At 44.0% G+C, this 17,917-nt stretch overlaps 1 protein-coding gene across 5 annotated transcripts in view; it reads left to right on the forward strand.

Moving 5' to 3' along the window:
- The first annotated feature begins 1,782 nt into the window (after positions 1-1,782).
- LOC144059722 (plasma membrane calcium-transporting ATPase 1-like) overlaps positions 1,783-17,917 on the forward strand; it is a 62,955-nt gene continuing 46,820 nt past the window's right edge. For all 5 annotated transcript variants that reach the window (XM_077578998.1, XM_077578994.1, XM_077578997.1 and 2 more), the window contains exon 1: positions 1,783-2,338. The gene's annotated coding sequence lies outside the window, so the exon portion shown is untranslated. The remainder of the gene's footprint in view (positions 2,339-17,917) is intronic.

A 17,917-nucleotide genomic window follows, 5' to 3' on the forward strand; every position in this document is an offset into this window, starting at 1 on the left:
AAATTGTATCGTTGTATCAATGCGAGTATTCTGTATGGTCTTTTGAACTTTATGCTCTAAAAAGTAAATTATTGATACTTCCGTAATTTGAGGTTATGTAAATCATTAACTGTTGAAAGTGAGATGCTATCTGAATGATATGCGGATGATGGGAATTGGTTTTTACTTCCGCTGCTCTGACTGTCAAAATCATGTCAAACGTTACTGTCGTCTTGTCTCTGATGACGTACGCAACTTTTTTTTTTTCAGATTTATCAGATGCATCGGGTTTATTTGCATTAAATGCTGGTTTTGGATCAGTATCACCCATATCAGCTTGAATTTGACTCTGTATCCGATTAGAAAGGAAATCAAGGATCTCACAACTACCGTTTGCATGGAAACTCATGCATTGCGGGATTTGGGTCTTTTTTTTCGCCTCTGTATTCATATTTTTGTCACGGTCTATCACGTATCCGACGGGCCTCTTAGTTAGAAGCACGTTAGTCACATAGACACTGCACAGTGCATGCCCTCGCACACTTTTAAACATTATACGTTTTAACTTGGTCAAGGCATGTCACATGCTATTGAAATAATGAAAGTGGCAGAATTGGAGGGATGAATACTAAAAACGTTTAAACCCCAAACGAGCTATTTGAGCTCGTCGCGTGAGCATTTAGCAGCGTTGTGCTGTTAAATGGTAGCTTGAAGGAGCTGTCATTAGCATAGCGTAGGAGGCCAGGGAGGCTGATTGAACGGCCACTTGGCACTCAGGAGACCATTTTCTTCATCTTATTTGGTCAGGTCGTGTGTTTGAATGAAATAAATCGCCATGCAGGCGCTACAGTGTGCTGCTTGATATGACTCTACATTAAGGGGCTCCATAACGCCCCCTGGATTATTTGTTGTTGACAATTCTGACCCATAAACCAGTTGCTAGGAGTGGGCTCGGCGCCACCGCGCGTTACGATTATCGTGCCTCCCCAGCGTCAAAAACATTCACTGGCCAAAAACGAAAAAGAACATGCTCACAAAAACAAAGAGGCGCCACACTGCGGATTGTTACAACACCAGATTTAATTCTATCACGAGTAGGCCCACAAAAAAAAGTATCAAGAAACAATATCTAAAAACACACAGGAAATCTGTCATTGTGGTTTTAAGCGGACAATTTAGGCTCAATTGGTTCAGTTGCACTTAACCATAACATGAAATTTGGTAGGTATGTCGATCATAAGTGAACCCACAAAAATGTCTCAAGAAGCTCGGTCTATAAACACAGGCAATTTGCACCCAACAAGATCATTACATTAATTGCAGTGCCACTGAGCAACATGAAGTTAGTTAGACTCGGCATGCCCATCATGAGTTGACTCACAAAAAAAGTCCCACGACACCATGCCGAAAAGGCCCAGGACGTTCGCCATTTTGGATTGAAGCGGCCATTTTAGGTTCAATTTGACCATTTCCGGGCCAAATTGAACCTAAAATTATATATATGGGCTACATTCAGGGGGTTTTCTCTTGCCATATTTGAACCCAGAACCTCAAAAAGGTGAGGCTTGATGAAATATTTTGATATCGTTTAACTTCAGTGATTTTTTTTTCGTTCCCTTTATTCACTTGCATACCGCGCCTTCGCAATAAGCAAAACATATTAGGCAGTGCGTGTCGAAAAAGTGTAGCAAGAGCGCATATTAAATATAAGATGGAGTCCTTGTGATTGAAGCGATCCACCTTAAAAAGTCACCCAGCCTGGCCCCGCCCTCTCTCCCTCCCTCCCTCCCTCCATTCGTGTGTTCCCCGGGGCAAGGCAGCCAGTCCGGCCGGAAAAGGTGCTTCTCAGACGGGACTCTGCTTCCTCCCCTCTGCGCTTGGAACGTGTCGGTGCCCCCCAAGCCCAAGCACAAGCCCCCCCTTGTGCGTCTCTCTCAATATCCCACCAGCAGCCCCCTCCGACTGCTTCTTGACTGGATCTTGTCTAGGCTATCACGCCTTCCCTCCCCTGCGTGTGTTCCAGCGGCGAGGAGGCGGAGGCGGAGGAGGAGTGGGGACTTGGTCTTCCCTTTTATCGGATTGATTTCTGACCCAATCGGGAAGGATCCGGGCTCCGTTCTGCGGTACTGCAGTGGTGTGTCACGGCTGTCTTGTTTTCCTGCTTTCCGGCGCGGGGAACCATTATCGATTTGTTTTTTTTGTTTTTCCTCCTTCGCCCTAACAATTCCATTCCCGGCCTGTCAATCATTTTTTCCCACCGCTGCAGTCCAGTCAAGTCGTTGCCGTGCTGGGACATGGACGAACCCCAGTGAGGGAGCGCCACACGCCGACGTGATTCGGACACGGATCCCCGACCGAGGTAAGCTCCTTTCGCTCTTTTTGGAGGTGAAACTTTGGCTGGCTGTTTTCACGTCGACGCTCGGTGAGTTTTTTTTTTAAAGCTCGTGTTGGGCTTCGAAGCGTCTTTTAGCTCGCTCGTCGTTTCCGTCTTCTCCGGCGGCCCATTTGGGCTTTTTTTTTTCCCCGCCACAGGTGTGAGACCGCAACCGCCGGGTTGTCGTTTTAGGAATATTTGACTAGCCACAGTTGCCGCAAAGTGAGCTCGTTGGCGTGGGATGACTGTGTGAGGTGGGGAGACAGGAAGGCTCCACGCGGGGCTGTGCTCGGCGGAAGCCCGCCGACGAGGCACTCTTCGCCCGCAGCCCGCGCTGTCAAGTCTCGGTCGAGCAATGTGGACGTTTTCACCGCAACTTTCGCTGCACTTTGACGTATCGTCGTACAGTTGCATTTCGTCGCGTGTATTTTTCCCGGTTGGCTCCAAGTTGTTTCCGAATTCAACTTTTGGACGCGGTTCATACCGCCGACCAGTTGCTGCCGCCCACCGCTGCTTGCGGGCGACTCGGTCGAATGCTCGCATTTTCCGCGGAATGCGACGAGTGGTGGCTCGGTTGAGATACGCCGAATTGTCGAGCGATTGTTCAAAGTGTACGAGGCCGCGTGCTGGACTCGCCAAGTCCTCATGGAGCCCCTGAAAGCCGGCGGCGTTTGATAAACGTCCCGCTTGTCAATGGCGGTTTGTTTCGGGGGAGCTCTGTGCAATGATTGCGATTTCCGCTAAGTCTGGAATCAGTTTGGCCGCACTACGCATTCACGTCTGGCGCTTTTTGATGCGAGGGCAGCTGAGCACTGGTTGCTGCTGCGGTGCGTTCGCCGGGCAGCTCGTTCTTCCTGTTGGAGTGGTTTCCCCACATTGTCAACACGAGCTGCCAGCCTGCAAAAAGCCGCTTTATTGTCACAAACTGTGGATGTGATGTCACCCACTTGGAGAATGAACAGTGTCAGCTCTCTTCTTCTACTTCTTCTTCCTCCTTTGCTGTCATTTTCTTGGTCCCCCTCCCCCCCTCCATCTGGGTGTGTCCTGACTTACGTTGGAAGGGGAGGGGGAGGATGGGGGGGGGGGGATCCCGCATCTTCTCCAGCTTGTGACCTCCAAACGAGGGCATTGCTGCCTACTCCTGCCATCGATGCTGCTTCACCTCCACTATCGGGGTAAACACCTCACTGGGTTGTTGTTGTTTTTCTCTCCAGAGGATGGAAATGGGGGGGGGGGGCTCACGCTCTACGCCCCCCCACCCCTCTCGAGGTCTTAAAAAGCCATTTGCTGCAAATTGAATCGAGCGAGAGTATAATTGTTAGCGCACCGCTCTGATTTTTGTTCTCTTTTTTGAGAGTAAGAGTGAAGAAGTGAGTGATCTACTTAACAGCAGCTCATGGCACATTTGCATATTCCCTCATGGTTCTTTTGTCTGGTACTTGTAGCTCAAAACACCACTTGACTGTCTGTCTCGCTTCCAAACAGGGGTGCGCAAGTGTGGCAGATGAGAAGGGTAATGGCAGCCCTTGATGAAATAAACAAGTAACAGTATCCACGGGCCGTCTTTCGACTTTTTCGTCCCCATGGCCGTGTGTGTGTGATCAGGCATTCCCAAACTGGGGGGTGCGCCAGAACATGAGAGTGACGTGTCATGTTGGGCCAAGATATAATGAACAAATACAAATGTGGGCTTTTTTTCCCTTCCAAGGGTGTCGGAGGAGGTACGCCAACTAACAATCTGTTAGCACATTCCCACACTAGTTGTAGTGGCTCACTTGTTTACAAAACGGCAGGTGCACCTCTGCGGGACAAGATAGGTTGAACCAAATAACTGCTTCCATTGACTTTGTTTTAACCTTTCCAGGGTGTTTATTTTGATTTGACTTTTCTTCCCCACGGGTGTGTGCGACGGTGCACCAAGTACAAAGTATCATGCAGTGCGCCAGAACGTGAGACTTAAGTGTTAAGTCTGGCCTAGTTAAAATGAATCTGGTAAGATTATCCAGGGGCATCTTTGCAACATTCCAGCGTTTGCTTTCTGAACCATCATTAACTACAGTGCCAGCTAGTGGCCCGGCATGCAAACAGCAGCGTTAGTCGTTGGATTCGGAATGCATAAATAGGACTTGACTGGTCTAAATATTGCTTTGTCAGCACCAGTCTGCAGGCGCTATCGCAACCTGTCAGCAAATTGGGAACACCGCCGCGAGTGTCGGATGGAATTAGGAGCCGGTGTCAGATGGGCCTCCAGGAAAAACAAAACAAAACACCAAGCGACGTCACGCCGCGCGCCACTTATTCAATTAGCGAGCTAGCCCATTCCGACGTGTCGCTCAGTCAAGCTGAGCGGCCGGCGTGGCGTCACACGTTGATGGGACCGAGTCACCCGGCGAGTGTTTACCAGACAAACGGGCCCGGTCAGCCGGCCGGCCAGTCAATCAGTCAAATCTCATCTGGCGCAGGTTTGAAGCCTGGCAATGTCGTGCCCCGGCGACTTCCCGTTCCGATATTGAGCAGCTGGACGTTTACGAGCGGCTGCTTTATGTCCGCATCAGCGAGCCGTCGGGAAAAAAAGACAAAGTGGGACGGTGGCGGGCGGGCGGCCGGCTCCCCCATGTCCTGCGGCAAATCCTTTTATTCGTCTTTTTGATTTTTAAATGGATCAGTCTGCTCGTCAAAACGGCTGCGGGTTAATGGTGGGTATTTACTCGACAGGGTGCAGGGAATGTATTCGCCCTGCAACACTGAGGCCGCAATCAAGGTTGATCCGGCTGAGAAGTCAATACGTCGCGTCCCAAATAAAATGTAACGGCCGTTTCTGACCAAACTACAATAGGTGAGAATTTGCAGTACAGAAAGACCAAATACATTTTTGGTGTAAAGTTTTACCGAGGGCTGCAACGAGCAATTATTTTTAATAACGTATGAATCTGACAATTTATTATTATTCATTTTCTTTTATTAATCAATGAATCGGATAAACTTTTTTTTTTCTTCAAAAATACCATTAACATAAATTGATCATGGAACAGTTGATCCAAAACATGTTAGAAAATCGTTGGGGGGGGCGAGGTGCGAGGTGCGGGTGCGGGTGCGGGTGCCCTGTATCAGCATTTTAGTCCGAATCTGATCAGCCATTGATTGCGTGTGGCAGCCCCCATCCCGCTCCTCGCCGCTCTGATTTATGCCCCAATTGGGCGGCGGCCCGCTGGGCGTCCTTCACAGTAATCGCGCTTCACCTCGTCTTGCGCGGCAAATCTAGCAGCAAACTTCCCTGGCGTAAATACAAGCTCTGCCGGGACCCGCGTCGACATTAAACAAGAGTTATGCACGGAACTGCTCCTCCATGCATATTGGATGAGTTGCTGATGGATACCCCGGCGGGCCGCGCCAGCAAACAAAATGGCCAACTACGGACGCCTGCGCGAGGATTAACAATGGCGTCGTTGCCGCGTTGCGCTTGAACGCCACGGCAACACGCGCACGCCGTTAAGTGTCGGCATGAGACGATGTTATTATGGCCTACAAATGGATTTAAAGGAGCAAGCGAGGGACTTTTACACATTAGCTTGTTAGCGTTAGCAGTCGCTCAGTTATGATGTAGCGGGAATTTGCGAAAAGAAATTCCAGCGCAAAATGTTAGCTCGCTGGGGGATTTCTTTGCTGGGATGTGACAAATTTGTGGGAAAAATGTTCTTGGATGAAGTCATCAGTAGACGTTGGGTACGACGGCGTATTAGGGCCACGTAAAAAAAACATATCTTTTTTAGAAGGGGGCGATATTGGGAGAAAAAAAAGTCTCAAATTGCCTCTTTATAAAGTCTCAAATTTGCAAGAAAAAAACTTGTGAGAAATACACGTAGCGTACTCGGATGTTTGAAGATCAAGCATTTAAATTCATTTGTTAAAATAAATATTTACTTGTACATTCATGTTTCCAGAATTATTTATACATTCATACATTTTTTATTTTGATTTTTTTTGGTACTCTGCTCTGCCATTCACTTGCATTGACCTGACGTATGCTAGCTTCTGATTGGCTAGTGTTAGTCAGCTGATGGGGATCAGGAAGTGTTGTCGATCTCGTGTCCCGTTAACCACCAACCAATCCTTGCATTAGACTAGAGCTACGCTACGTGTGTTTCTCGTAAGTTTCTCTGTTTTTTTTCTTGCAAATTTGCGACTTTTATAAAGAGTTTTTTTCTCGGAATATATCCCCCACCCTCTGTAAAATATCTATTTATATTTATATTAATACACCGTCGAAGTTAGGCCACCTTTCTAGCTGTGCTCGTTTCTCCTCTTTTCTTAAATTGTTGATTCTTTGATTGTTTTTATTAGTGAGCAGGTTACGCAAAAACACTTTGCCAAATTTTGCAGGCAGTTTGGAAGAAATAAGAGTAAAAAGGAAACTGTTTACTTTCATTGATTTAACCCCAAAAGTTACTTGAGCAGAAATTCATCTGCGTACTATTCGCCAAAATTAGCGTTGGAGCTATTGTTTTGATGGTGTTTGTCATTTTCTTGAGTCTTTTTTCAAAGTCATGTTCGCGTGTTTGGCATAACAGAGATCGGAACACGCAGAACCACCCAAAAACATTTGCTACAAAACGTTCTTAGAATTCCAAATCTTGTAGAATACAATTTCTCCTCGATGGCCGACTCCCAACAGTTGCATTAAATGAATGAACAAGCTTTTTTTAAGTGGATGGATGCGGCCTTGGATTTCATTTCATTTGGCTTGCATGGGAAAAAAAAAAAGGAAAAAAAGTGTGGTTTGGTTTCTCCCACTTGTTACACTGGAACGGTGAAGGGGGAATTCGGGAAGCCCCTGCAACAAGAGCGCCTGCGAGGGCGCACGCACGCACGCAAACACGGTCGCCTCTTACGTAAGTCTCCATCAATTATGAATGGACGCAGTGCAGCAGCGAGAAGGGAAGCGCTTTCCTCTCGCTTATATTTAAGATGTGAATGCAGCAGCACAGGACGCGTTTGCGGATAATTGAGCCGTTGGCCTTCATGACTATTTGATGGCGCCAAGGAGGTCGCCCGCCGCCGTCCAAAGGGAGAACTCATAAAAGCCGCTTGACTTATTTATCATCATTCTCAACGTTTGATCAAGCGGGGGAACTCCACCATATTAAAAAAAAATAAGAACAAATAAATAATTTTCAGTCATCAGCTTGTTAGTTTCTTTCAAATTCTTCCAAGGTGAGCCTAATTTGGACAAAGCAAAAAAAAATTCATATATATATATTTTTAAAGACTCGTTAAAGTTAAAACAAAAAATGTTCATGCATGGTGTGCTTCCTTTTAAGTCCAAAATAAATTGAATCATTTTGTAGAATGACTAACGTAGTAAATGTAGACAAATTGAAGCGCATGCACGCTATTTTAAGGAGTTTTAATTAATTAATGAATTTAAAAAAAATAAAATAGTCCGATTTTCCAAAAGGTTTTATTTACATTTTAGGGAAAGTGCAACAATTAATCAAAAACTCATCCATTATCCATATAATTGACAACTGTTTTGCTAATTGAGCAATCGTTGAGAGATCTCGTTTTGATTGAAATTGTACAAATCGTCGGAATTTCGGTAAATATTCTCAGCAGCAAATGAGATGGGGCGGTTGGCGCTGCGAAGAATGGCTGTTCATCGTCATCAATTTGTTTGTACATTCTCCGCCCTGAGTTCTTGCTTTTTAACTCATTTACTGGCAGCCATTTTCACTGAAGCAACCTCCTTCGCTCCCAGCTGTTTTACTGGATTTTGACTGATTTTGCAAGGTCTACAGAATATTCTGTTCTATTGCTATAAAAACGTGGGACCTACCAGAAGAAAGATTAGAGTCTAATATTTGTATCTGTTTCCATTTTGCAGCAATTAGCATTAGAATATAGCTAAGTTTCATCATTATTCACAAATCAGTTTAAAACAGTGGGGAAAAGATCTTGTTGCAACATGGCCCTGGTTGATCTCTTATACTCTGCTGCCACCTGATGGCCGTTTTTTTTGTAATAACTACCATTCCTTCACCCGTTTTCTGCAGTTCAGAGTTTACATCAAAGCCTTCTGTATGCTCTAGCACAGGGGTGGTCAAGATGGGTCCTGGAGAGCCCCTATCCAGCCTGTTTTCCATGACGGGGGCTCTCCAGGACCCAACTTGAGCACCGCTGCTGTAGCATAAAACAACAACAACATAAAAACGTATAAATACGTTTTTTGGGAATGCAGGACAAAGTATTAAAAAATATATTTATATGTTTTTGGGTTGAAAAAGTTTTTTTTAAAAAGCCGATTAACCAAAAATCAACGCCGATTATTGACACAATTTTTGGTTGCAACTGGAATAAATGAATTGGATTAATTTTGGGTCATGACTGTAACTTGGCACACAAAAGCAGGCAAAATGAGGTTTGTATTGTGAAATAATTGAGCCCAAAAAAATCTCAATGAAATGCTTTCACTTTTTCATCATGAGGCTTTTTGTGTCCAATTTTTGGTGCGAATCTATATTTGAATACGGCTGTAACCTTTCAAAGCGTGAGGGAATTTGCTTCTTGCGTATCTCATTCAATCTGAACTGGAAAAAGTGAACATCAATCATCTGCTTGATTCCAGCCTGAATACGGAGTCACAAATGGACTTGGACTTCTTTCAAAGAGCTTGTTATTGTCAAGCGCCGTTGATGAAAATCTTATGAAACGGCAAACTGGACGCTTTGATTGGCTTTCCCCCTCCGTCCCGCCCTCCTTTCTGTCTGCCGGGCAAACTCCCACAAGGCCGCCCGCCCGCCAAACACCTGTCAGGAGCTGCACCCACGCCGCCGTTATGTAAGCCGCTGTCTGGGGGGGGGGGGGGGGGGGGGGGGGGGAGAGTGCGCTCCCGCATGCTCATCAATCGGGCTGCCACCGACTCACGCTTGCAGGGAAGCGGAGAAAAAAAAAAGGGCAAAATGTACATTTGGATGAGTGGCGTGTCAACCCAGACGCGGGCGGCGCTGCGTGCAGGTTTCTTGTTGTTTCGTGTTTTTTTTCAAAGGAGACTTTGCAGGATGGCCGGCGGTTTTTGAGCATTTGAACGGATCTTTCAGGGCTCACAAGACACAGCAGAGTCCGTCATCGAGCTCGTTGTGGGGGGCCCTGCCACGAGCGCTCCTGCCCCCCCGTATAGTCCAAATAGAACTAAAGCGATAAGTTGTGATTCACAAAAACAGGTGATGTCGCACACGTGACACGGCACGTTTTTCTATATTATCCCTGAGAAGGCAAGTGGAAAAAGCAAAGCTAATTAAATACGCGAAGACACAATAAATATCCGATCATTTCTAAGGTCTCAATTATTGCCGATGCTCGAAGGCCGGAAGATCAACAAGAATTCTTGTGAGAAGGTCACACACGTGACCAGAGAGAATTTTTCCCTTTAAGGTAAAATGCTATATTTTGGATTACAAGTCTTAATGATCTCTCATTGTTTTCTGTTGGAAATTTCATGTAACACAAAATATTATGTGGTACTCGTACTAGTATCGGTTTGGGGGGGGAAAATGGTCTCAAACATCACTCGTGATAATGTGAAGGAAGGCCCAACAGAAAGAAATGAACGATTATAAGGCTGAGAAAGAGCATTTGATGGCCAATTAGAAAAATATTTTCCACATTTGCAACTCATAAACGCGCCGAGAGCAACGCTGACTTGTAGCGTGGCTTGAGTTGAACGTTTGTTTTTTTAAATCATTGTTTGCCGTTCATTCAAATAAATATCATCATTTTATTTCATGTTATATTATCAGTGCCAACGAATCAATTTAAATATGAATAATATTGTCACTGTCCAATGACAATTTTGAAATTTATATATTGCAGTTGCTGTATTGTTGATATTGTTGGAAAAAAATTGGGTGGTAAAGTCATTGTGGAAATGCCGGAAGCAGGAGGTCGCGGGTTCAAATCCCACCTGCGACCACATTGCCACGATGCTAAGTGATTACATGCTAACCAACTGACTATTATAGTTCCATCGAAATGAATGGAGGAAACGTTCAGACTTTTCCATATAAATTTCAACTTGCTTGAAAAAATTCACTCCTCCCGGTTCAAGCGTTCTTTTTTATCCATTTATCTTTCAACTACAATTCATACTTTGTAGTTTTATCTTTCAATTGACTTCAAAACGAGCTTAGCTTTCAGCATTCCCACGCTTGGTCTCGTCTTGCGAGTTGTTTCACTCTAGCTCGCTTGACTCAGTTGCCTTTTTTCAACGGTCACTTAAACACTTTTGCATTGATAGGATTTTGATGCGTTCCCATCGTCTGTCTTTGTATTGCGAGTGACGAGAACTGCTGACTCTAAAAAATGGCACAAAGTTGCGTTTCTGAGAGATCAGCCAAGAATTCAGACTAGAGCGAGGCTGTCGCAAAATAGGAGTTGGGTTTCCACTCATCTATTTTTATTTGAATTTTCAAGAAATGCAAAAATAAAACTGAATGGAAACGCTAAAAATTTTGAATCGGTATCGGCCCTGGGAAAAAAATATCAGTCTGTCTATTTTTGTGTCTTTTCAGTTAAAAAGTTTAGCATATTTTTTTTCCAATGTGTGACTTCTTAGCGCGATCGCAGCATTCTCAATTAAAAACGGGATTGCTGTTTTTCTTTTCTTTTTTTTTTAAATACACTTTCTCTTAATCCTTCACTCATAAATGCTTTTCCTCGCCTGGTTTGGATGTTTGCCGCGCATCCAAATAAAGCTGTAACCTAATGTGATGTGAGCTGACAAACACGCGTGGCGCGGACGCGTAGCGCCCGAGAGGTGAGCGAGCCTTTGGCGCTGGACGAGGAAGTGAGCAGATGGTGGGCGGGGACGCGGCCAACAGGAAGTGGCGGCTTGATGCTTTCTCATGTCGTGTTGGCAACGCTCACCATTTCGCTTCCTGGTCCTGACACCATTTAAAAAAAAAAGAAAAAAAATTAGCTTAAAAAAAAATCTCAAATTGCAATTTTCCAGGAAAAATAAATGTTATGAGATGAAACTTTTTTGGCCTGCCGGAACTCCAGCACACGCACGTAGTTTACAAGGTGACTTTCCTTGGACTGCAAACGCAATAACTGCTGTCAAGCGCCCCGCCGGCCGTTCGCACCACTTACTGATCATGCACTATTTATAGCTTGTTGCGTATTGTGAGTATTAACGGCGGCGGTGGCGGCGGATGACTCCGGTTGACGGGTCGTTGGTGGTCCCGGCCGGGCTGGCTTGGCTTCTCATTCCTGTTGTTGTCAAGGTTATGTGGTTCTACTGCATGCAGGCTGGGCCGAAAGGAGCTTTCCACTTTTTCAATCAAATTATTCAAGGAAGGAAGGAGGGATTGTTACAGTTAAGTGAGGTTTGCGTCATCACAAGACACTAATTAGCCGTCAAATAATCGACTAATTGATCGATGATTACGTTTTTGGGAAGAGTGACTCCCGACGTGCATTGATGTAAATCAGCTTCATCTGATATCGTATTGAAAGATGACTTGACTTGATCTTGAGTAAAGTTTTGTCAATTTTGATCCTACATGGCGTTTTTCTGATAAAACCACAAAATGGCTTCAATGAAAGTCCAAAAATCATTCTTCAGGAGAAAAATTCATAATAGTAGCAAAATAAACTCATGACTTTTTCAGAGAAATATTGTGGCGCTAACGTGAAGTGAGGATGGAAGCAGAAATATGACGGACTGGCAATTGGCCTTTCACGGCTGAAGCTTGATGTCAGCCATCTTACGTTGCCATTGTTGCTGACAGCTTCTGTTGGATTTTGTTATCAGTGCGGGTTTAACGCTAAGATCCCTGTAAGGGGTCAAGAGAGCAGAAAATAATTTGAAAATGCGGTGGAGAAAATCGGCGTATTCAAGTGCGCTTACTGTGTGGCAATGCAAGATGGCCGCCTTTGGCTTCATCCGGAGAGTGGATGGCATTGAGTCCATCATACAGTCAATACATCCGCACCACTTTTGCGCAGGATGTCATGTGACCATGTTGCGTGACCACCGTCATGTGACCAGCGTCACGTGACCAGCGTCACGTGACGGTGCCTGTTGGTTCCTCTGCCATTGTCCGCTTGTCACATGAACGCAGCAAGTCAACTGGATTTGCTCCTCAAAGTTCAACGCTTAGCATACGGCACGTGTGTAGTTTTGCTTGTGAGCATTTTTTTTGGACCTGCTTATATTATTTAGAGGAATTGTCATCCGTCATTTGATTGTTAGTTGGGGGGCTTATCTTATCGCCTCTCTTCCCACCTGTTTTGCATGAATGGCCGCCTGTGTTGGCCTCGATGTTCACTTCTAGTTAGCGGAAGGAAAAAAATGGTCAGGAATGTGTGCTGTCACGCTGGCCAACAAGCAGCAGACAGTGTGAAGTGTTTTTGTGTTGTTTTTTTTTTCCCCTCTCGCCATGTTCTCGGTCACAAGATGCTCCACCAGCAGTCATCTGAGGGTGAATAAGAATCATTATCATCATCATCATCATCATCATCATCAGAAGAAGGAGAAAAAGAAGTGGGCCTGCCTGGCAGGCTTCACAATGGAGAAGATGTCCAAGCGTATGTTCTTGCGTTAGCCGCAATTTCACACTTGCCACAAGTTTGCTCTTAACTTGACGTCAAGACTAACGCACGCTGCTTTCGACAACAGACGCTTTTATTTACAGGAGTCACATGACAAAAAAAAATAAATAAATGCAGCAGGGGACCGAAGGAAAAGAACATTTGGTCGTAGTAATAGTGTAAACGTTATAGTTTCTGGGGGGAAAATTTAATTTGTAGGAGATTAATTAATTAATTAGTTTTTTTTTTTTTTACTTTAAAAGTTAAGAATAATGACTTTTTTTTTGGGGGGGGGGGGTGCCGATGATCCTGAAATCACCTTTTTCCAAGAATAACTTCCGATGAAGAAAAGTCATATGAGAATAAAGTTAGTATTTGAGGGAAATCAGGTTACAAGAATAAAGTTGCACTTTTTCAAAAAAATAGATTCAAGTCTCAAAATGGTAAATTTCCTCGCAAAGTTGCAATTTTCCATATGAAGAGCCAATCGTCACCTTTCGATAATAAAGTTGCAGTTTTCAAGAACAAAGGCGCGTTTTTTAATTTTAGCCGAAAAACTGCAAGATGACTTCAAGAATTTTTCTGTGAATACAAAAATACAGCACTATTTTTTTTAAATTTAAGATCAGACTTTATTTCTTGAGGGAAATCATTTTTTACTTTTCAAGAAATAATTTGAATGTTATGTGGTAAAAAAAACATTTTTGAAAAAACAAACTATTTCCATAGTTGTATTTATTTATTTTTGAGAAACAACTTGATATTAAAGTCCTAGTTTTTCTATGTTTGTAATTTTGTCGTAGATCTAAAACGATACCTTATTCTCTCAAGATGGATTTATTTTCATAAAATAATTAATTGAAGACGTTCTTGTCATGGGAGATTTCCGTTTTTTTTCTTCTTTTCTTTCCTTTGTGTGTGATGCTCATTCTTCTAAAAGCCCCAACTGGTCACTGGGGAATTTTTCCTCCTCTTCTGCTAATGTGATGATGTTTTCAATGTAAATCATACAAATGGCAGCTTTGGGGCCAACTGCACTTGCTGACACTACGGGCTTTTATAGAAGTGTGTGCGTGTGCGTGTGTGCGTGGTTTGAGGGCCACGCAGTTTGAAATCGTGAATGCGATGATTCACGTTTGACCTCAAGTCCCACAGCTGCCGACCGCGAGCTTAAATCGGCGCAACACTTCATTGATTTATCCGCTCAACTACGACACGTTCGATTCCGTCTGATCAATACGAGCTTCGGCTTTGTCACATTTCTGTGGCCCGAATAAAATAGTTTTTTTCCATTGCGAGAATTTTTTTCCCACCCAAAATGTATTTGAATTGGATGAGAATAATTGTACGGTTTTTTTTTTTACAAATTTTTGTTAGCTACTTTTTTTTTAATGTCTTAAACACATTTTTTTTTCTGGCAAAAAGATGCGGAATATTTAAGAGAAATGTGATATTAGGAGCATAATGTTTTTTTTTTTTTTTTTGTTAAACCAAGAAAGTTAAGCAAGAAATTTCTGAATTTACGCCATTTTAAGTGGTGATTATTTGGGACAACACAAGGTTGTGAATGGAAATGAATGAAGCCCGTCGGACTGCTAGCATGTTGGCGCGCATGCGCGATTGCTGAATGACGTTGCCAGACGCCGGTGAAGTCCTAAACGATGTTTGTTATTAGTGGGATGGGCTGTCCGACATTGGGAGGACCCTCCGGAGGCCCACCTGGATGCAGCGTTCACAAGAGCCGTCCGTCCGCATCCTTAATGACTCCTCTGGGCTAAAAGTCCAGACTTGATTGATTGTGTTTGGTTCTTCTGGCATTTTCAATTGGGCGTCGTCATTCAGTCGGTCTTTCCGGAAGATTCCCAGTGATGACGACGAGGACGAGGATGAAAAACACAAGGTTTGGCCGTCAAGCGTGACAGTGAAGGCTGAAAATAGACATTTTGAGTGTGTCACTTTGTACAAAGCCGCATTGTTGATTGCTGCTTTTGTATCATTTTCACGCAAAATGAAGATCTTTTTGTGGCTATGAATCGAGACTGTCACTAGAAATGTGACAAAAGTTGTGCGGAATTTCAAGATCCTTTGACGAGGAAGTAGCTCGGCGGAACTATTTAAGAAAAGGGTCGTCAATCATCCCGGTTGAGCCTTTTGAATCAAGACGTCAGACTCGAAGCTTCCTGCTGGAAACGTTTGACTGCGCGTCCAAATGATTCATCGGTTTCAACTGGCTGGATGTCTTGACTGAACTGCCACTAGAACACGAATTGACACCAAATGAAGTGATCTGATTGGCTGACTCACTACACATCAAATTACTCGACTGCCTAAATGACAGCTATTTAACCTGCCCGAATGTCTTACTGGCTAAATAAGACCAATAAAAACTATCCGAATGTTTTCCTGACATTTGCTTACTAGTTGACAATGGCTAACTAATGCTAAATGGCACTGACTGACTGACTGACATAGTAACTGACTGACTTTTCATTCCTGCATTGATTAAAAGTGCCTGGATGTCTTGCTGGCATTTACCAACTGGCTTGCTGGCTAATTGACACTGATAGATGGGCCGCCAATGGCCGACTGGCACTTCTGGCTGACTAACTGACGAGAAGTGACGCCGGCTGACTGATTGGCTGAATCCTATCTATAAAAACTGCCTGCAAGTAGTTGATAATGGCTAACTGACACTAAACGATCCTGACTGACTGCCTGAATTGCACTGATTCAAATGGATGATTTGCTGACTGGTTTGCTAGCTGGCAATGACAAACTGACAGTGGCTAACGGCCACTCAATGTGTCCAACTGACTTCATTACTGAGCGTAATGGACATCATACGGATTTTTTTTCTGACTGGTTTGCTGACTACTTCACTCTGACCGACTGGTCGAGTCATTGACTGACTGACTTTCTTACTGAGACTTAATCCCACCGACTGACTGGATTAAAGCTACCAATTAAAACTGGATGTCTTACTGATGTTTACCGACTGTTTTTGCTTATTGACACTGAATGACTGACTGAAGGATGGACTGAGTGAGCAACACTTGATTACTGCCCCGATGAAAACAGCCTGGATGTATTTACTAACCTGCTTACTGGTTGACACGGAAAAAATTTACCGTGACACAAATGACTCTGAGTGACTAACCAATTGACTGACTGACACTTTCCTACTCCACCAATGCAAAGCTGCCTACATGTCTTACTGATGTTTACTGACTGTTTTGCCAGTGATTTGGCACCGACAAGCTGGACTGGCAGCGGTTAACTGACACTGGCAGAGTGACACTTAATGTCACTGACTTACTGACTGTCTGCAATGATGGACTAAATGACACAGATTCAAGCTGTCTGGACGTCTTACTGACTAGTTTGTTGACTAATTAACAAAGGCTAATTAGCGCTAAATGGCACTGACCAACTAACTATCTGACTGTCAGTTAATTATTGGCAACAAATGTCAACTATAATATGGTTTTGAATATTGAAATGAATGCTATCAAATCGTATCGAACCAATCTGCTCTAAAAGAAATGTTTTTTCATTGGAATCGCAACCTATGTTTCGAGATACACATCGAATCGGACCCATGTCAGAGATTCCCACCCTACTGGATGTCTTACTGGCTTTTACTTGCTGGTTAGCTGACAATGACCAACGGACACAAAATGAGACTGACAGCCTAAGTGCTAACCTCGTGACTGAAGAATCCTTCACATTGTTCCTTGTCGTCATGTAAACTTTCCCTAACAACGAGTTGCTAGTGACGAGCTAACTGTTTCTAAATGATATGTTGTTGTCTCCGTATTGAAAGTCACGGCAATGACAACATAATGAGCGGCCACTGGTTAACATGCACATGCGTGAAGCACATCCGGACTTTGTGCTTCTCGTGCTTCCGGTGACTTTGACTTTGGGCGGGCCGCAATAAACAAGAATAAATCACACGGCAAGTCCGAGCGCTGACGGCGTGGCCGGCGCAAACAAAGCAAAGGACGGCGACGAGAGAGACCGATGGGAGACGCGCTCTGATTGCTAATTGGCTCTTTCTCAGCCCGCTGATAAGCGGCACACTTGAAGACGACGCGTGAAAAACGCAAAGTCCAGCTTTGTGTTTTTAGACACGGGCGTGTTTGGGCCGCTGAGGTGAGTGTCAACGCCATCATGGAAAAGGGTCCAAAACGCATTGTATTGTGGCGCCTTACTCCATCGCCTAGCCGTTAGCATTGCTGCACAACCACTCCCACCACTACTTTCACTCTCCCTGCTAACACAAATACTACTACTCGTGCTACTACTCATCCTAATACGAATACTTCCAACACTACTACTGCAACAAACATCAATATGCCGCTACTACTGCTTCCATTACTAAAATTTACATGACGACTACTTCCACTACTTCCACAACTATTACTACTACCACCACATCTACTACTTCCACTATTTCCACTACTACTACAATTTGCATTAGTACAATACACCGACCACTACTACTTGCACTACTCTGAATCCATCTAGTTGTACAAGCACGTGTGTTTCTACAACGACTGCTAACACTACTAGCACTCTACTATTACCATTAATACATCCGCTACTACCACTACTCTCACTATTTACTAGTACTTCCGCAACTACAGTTACTACTTCCACCTCTGCCATCACTACCAATTATCACCATCACAACCCTTTTTTTTTTTTTTTAATTATTATTTTTTTTAACCTTTTTGTGTTCTTTAATGTTAAATAATGGGTTAACTAAAGATGTTACAAATCAGTACTGTGAACTCCATTTGAATGTTTTTTTTTTTTTTTTCCTTTTCAAAATTGACTCCGGTCCGGACATTTTACAGGCTGCGTTGAAGCAAAGAAAGTAATAAAATCCTTGTTGACTCAGCTGAGGCACGTTTTCCGACGACAAGCTGTTTTTCCGGTGTCTCCTCGGTGATGTCATCAGGCAAGGGTGGG

This window comes from Vanacampus margaritifer, chromosome 10 (genome assembly GCF_051991255.1).
Source record: "Vanacampus margaritifer isolate UIUO_Vmar chromosome 10, RoL_Vmar_1.0, whole genome shotgun sequence".
NCBI lineage: Eukaryota > Metazoa > Chordata > Actinopteri > Syngnathiformes > Syngnathidae > Vanacampus > Vanacampus margaritifer.